Raw genomic sequence first — 4,206 nt, 5'->3', positions numbered from 1 at the left:
GCAGTGTGCCTGTAGACCATCTGGTAGTCATACTGTGCACTCATGAGATACTGTAGGTACCCAGTTGCACTTTGCATTCAATATTTCTGCCCATTTGAAACAGCAGAGACACACAGCTACTCCGAAATAGGATTTCTGCTTATGCTAATATTATCCATCAGTTTGTACAGAACGTAACGACTAGATGAATAGCATGAACAGGGCTGCAGCGTGGCCTTGTATTTAGTAGAAGCAGACTTTTTTTTATATAACGAGAAGTAGAAACTTAAAACACAAATAACTTTATTGTATTAAAAAAGAATAAAAAAATAAAAATAAAATAATTAACAGATGCCAAACTCTGTACCGAACCCGGGTCTTCAAGCATTGCAGGCAGCCGCTGTTCTAGTTAGGCCACAGCGAACCATGGCAGAGGTGGGCCCTCCGGGTTTATATGTCATGTGTTATACCTGAGTGCTTAAAAAAAAAAAAGTCCGAAATAAGCTACTCGGAAAATGTACACACTGTAACGACAATATCCATAGCTAGCGTGATCGAGCAGCAGTGTGGCTGGAGACCATCTGGTAGTGACTGAAACACAAAGCTAGTCCGAAATAATTCCCATATAAAGGGAAGTGATTAATGGTTCGTCATTGTCACAATAAATGTCAGCCAATCAGCAGGCGGCGCTATGAAGGCTATTTGAGGCATGCGCTGTAGAGTTTAGGAAAAGCAACATCTGGTGGACAGAAAGCAGAATGAACGTTACAATTATAACGTGGCGTCACATTTACAACGCAACTAATAACGGGAGTTATAGCGCAAGGAGCTGGCCCGAGTTGCATGGCGCCCGCTATGCGGTACGCAGCAACGATATATCAGGACATATCTGTAAGTCAGATCTCTTTGTCTCGGGTCTCTTTTCTTGAGCCTTCTTTTTTTTTTTAGCTTCTGTGTACCATCCTTATTTCTTCTCCCGTCTGCTTACTTTGTGCGTTTCAACACATTATGTGTGTATGCAAACTACAGGTGGTGCTGCAGGGCTAACACCCTTTTTACTTGTCTTGTAGAGCAACTCTGGAGCTGTTACAGGGTCCAGCTGCTGCAAGATATCAGCTTGAATGCTTCATGGGCTGGGGCATGGCCAACATGAGCCCCACACTGATGGGGGGTGGGGGTGTATAAAGCGATCTAGGGGGTCATCCAAGCGCAACCCCACAAAGGCCACCATGCCCTGCATGACCCTTTTCTCTTTTCATATGCAGACAAGGGTTGCAGCCAACTATGCCCACTGCTTGGATGACATCACCATATGCAAATCCATCTGCTGCAGGCCTTCCCCCAGGAATGCTTGCACTAGTTGTTGCATTTGGTTTGTTGTTTGGGGGTGCTTCAGTATTAGGCAGCCTTCTGCCCTCCTACGTTCATCTGAAAATATGTGTTCTCCCTGCAGTTGTTGTCCCCAGATGAGAGTTCCCTTGTGCTGCCTTAGTTGAATCTCCTTTACTTGACGGAGGTGTGCCTGAGCAGCGGCCCTCCCCAGCCCTATCTCAAATCATAGTTATTTTGCATAGGAGATACCATGGTTATGAAGATTGTTCTCCCCGGGTGAGGTTCATTCATTGCTTTCTGGGTATGCTGACCCCTGTGATTTCCCTAAATGTGGGAATCTCGACTGTGGTAGTGGAGGACTGTGTTTGGGCTTTCCTCTGCTAAGCTCTGGTAAAAGTCAGATCTCTTTGTCTCAGATCTTCCTCTAGCCTTGTTCTTCTTTTGAGAGTTTCCTTGTGCTGCCTCAGTTGGATCTCCTTCACTTGACAGGGGGGTGCCCGAGCAGTGACCCTCCCCAGCTCTAGCCCAACTCCTACTTACCTGCCTGGTGAGATACTATGATCATGAAGGTGCTTCTCCCAGGGCAAGGCTCACCCATTGCACTCTGGGTGTGTTGCCCCTGCGATTTCCCCAAATGTGGGAAACTTGATTGCATAATTTGTGGTAGTGGGGGACTGCATTTGTGCTTTCCTCTGGTTGGCTCTGGTATAATTCAGATCTCTTTGTCTCAGGTCTCTCTCCAGCCTAGTTTGCTGTCTGTTTCCACTTCTCTTTTCTTGAGCCCCTCCCTTCTATGCCCTTGCGCACTATCCTGACTTTTTATGCTAACAAATTTGCTCTCTGAAAAGTGTCCACAAAGCCAAATCTCTGATTAACACCTTTGTAGGGATGGTTTTTCACCTATTACTGAATTAACTTGCTTCATTGGAAAGGCAGCAAGATGCATCCTCATTTCAATGTCTACTGAAATAATACAGGTTGACACCAGGAAACATAAACGTCACTGCATCCTTGCTGCTTTCTCATGTGGAAGTCTGTTTAATGTGAAAATAAGGTGATATCTAATCAGCACACAGGTAAGGAATTAAGAAAATATTTCTTTAAGGGTGAAGATGTTTCTCACAAAATCGTTGTCCCAATGCATCATTGAAATTCAAGGTGGAAGATGATTATAATATATCACCGTACCTCCCAACATCACCCTCTCTAGGAGGGACAGAATGCTCTGCTCCTGGACTTCCCTCTTAATTTAAAATTTACATCACCTGTGCTTAAACACCTTTGTTATTTCTTAACCTGTTCATCACAGGTGCCTGCAATCATACATTAAGAGGGAAGTCCAGAAGCAGAGCATTGTGTCCCTCCTGGAAAGGGTCATGTTGGGAGGTATGTATCACTTGTACATTTTGCATTGCTCTTCTGGTGACAATGTAGTTTGTTTTTGTCAATTACCATTCCAGTAATAGGGTAAAGAAAATTAAGTGGATTTTTGAAAGAAAACAATGCTGTCAATATACTATTAAAACAAATTAAAATGGTAAAAGTTATTGTTCTTTAAGTAAAAATAAAAGAGCCAAAATATCAATCCTAGTTTTTGATTACTTTAATTATTAAAAAAAAAAAATGCACATAGCAGAGGACGGTTTTGATCAATCGATCTCAGGGTTTTGGGCCCAGCATGCTTCCATTGCACCACTCTGCTGCTCATGTAAGTGCAGGAGATCCTGAAGGCTAAATTGATTAAAGGCCTAGAAGGACTGGACTATAAGAAAAGACTTACTAGGCTGAATATGTATACACTAGAAAAGAGGCGCCTAAGAGGAGATATTATTAATATCTTCAAATATGTAAAGATACATAACAAAGAGTTATCAGAGGAATTATTTATTAAAAGCACACAGTTTAGGACATGTGGGCACTCGCTGCGACTGGAGGAGAGAAAGTTCCGAAAGCAATGGAGGAAAGGGTTCTTCACTGTTAGGGCAATCAGGATGTGGAATTCCCTGCCAGGGAAGGTGGTAATGGCGGACTCTGTAATTGGATTTAAAAAAGGAATGGATACATTTCTGAATGAAAAAGCTATCCAATATTATAATACTTAAAATATCAACATGGTTAATCCGGGGGTAACATGAGTTATAGTAGCTAACTAGTCATAAAACATTATTCAGCAAGTATGTATAATCATCACAACTTAAAACAGGTTGAACACGATGGGCAATTTGCCCCTATTCAACCTCAAATACTATGTTACTTTATGTTACTATAGTACTATGTTACTGTAGTATACTGAACACCACAATGCAATGAGCAGTGATACTGAGCACTGATGAGGATACTAGAACTGACACTGAGCAGCAAGATGCAGCACTGGACTATTAGTAATGTACTGTAGTATGCTGAGCACCACAATGCAGCACAAGACAATGAGCAGTGATACTGAGCACTGATGAGGATACTACTGAGCACTGACACTGAGCAGGAGAGACACACTACTAGCATTACTGAGCAGCAATAAGTAAGCACTGATACTGAGCACTGATATTGAGATTTCCACTGAGAGAACGTAGCCACGTCCTCTCCGCTCTCTCTTCAATGCACGAGTAAAAATGGCGGCGACGCGCGGCTCTTTATATGGAATCTGAATCTCGCGAGAATCTGACAGCGGGATGATGACATTTTCCCTCGTTCAGATTTTCCGAGCATGCCTCGGACCCGTGTAAACCACGTGGAATTCGGAGGGAATTCGGTACTCGGGGAACCAAACCCGCTCCTCTCTACCTTATATAAGTGATGTGCACCGGAAAATTTTCGGGTTTTGTGTTTTGGTTTTGGATTCGGTTCCACGGCCGTGTTTTGGATTTGGACGCGTTTTGGCAAAACCTCCCTGAAATT

The 4,206-nt window shown here is 43.1% G+C and overlaps 1 non-coding gene and 1 pseudogene across 1 annotated transcript; both read left to right on the top strand.

Annotated features, from left to right (window-relative positions):
- The first annotated feature begins 1,536 nt into the window (after window positions 1-1,536).
- On the top strand, window positions 1,537-1,691 carry LOC134971018 (U1 spliceosomal RNA; annotated as a pseudogene).
- Window positions 1,692-1,843: 152 nt separating this feature from the next.
- On the top strand, window positions 1,844-2,006 carry LOC134970536 (U1 spliceosomal RNA). Its single transcript, XR_010189840.1, has one exon. It is a non-coding gene; the product is annotated as a U1 spliceosomal RNA (small nuclear RNA).
- The last annotated feature ends 2,200 nt before the right edge of the window (window positions 2,007-4,206 follow it).

This window comes from Pseudophryne corroboree, chromosome 11 (assembly GCF_028390025.1).
Source record: "Pseudophryne corroboree isolate aPseCor3 chromosome 11, aPseCor3.hap2, whole genome shotgun sequence".
NCBI classification, from domain to species: domain Eukaryota; kingdom Metazoa; phylum Chordata; class Amphibia; order Anura; family Myobatrachidae; genus Pseudophryne; species Pseudophryne corroboree.
Note: the sequence above shows the minus strand (reverse complement) of the source record. Positions and strands in the feature narration are given on the sequence as shown.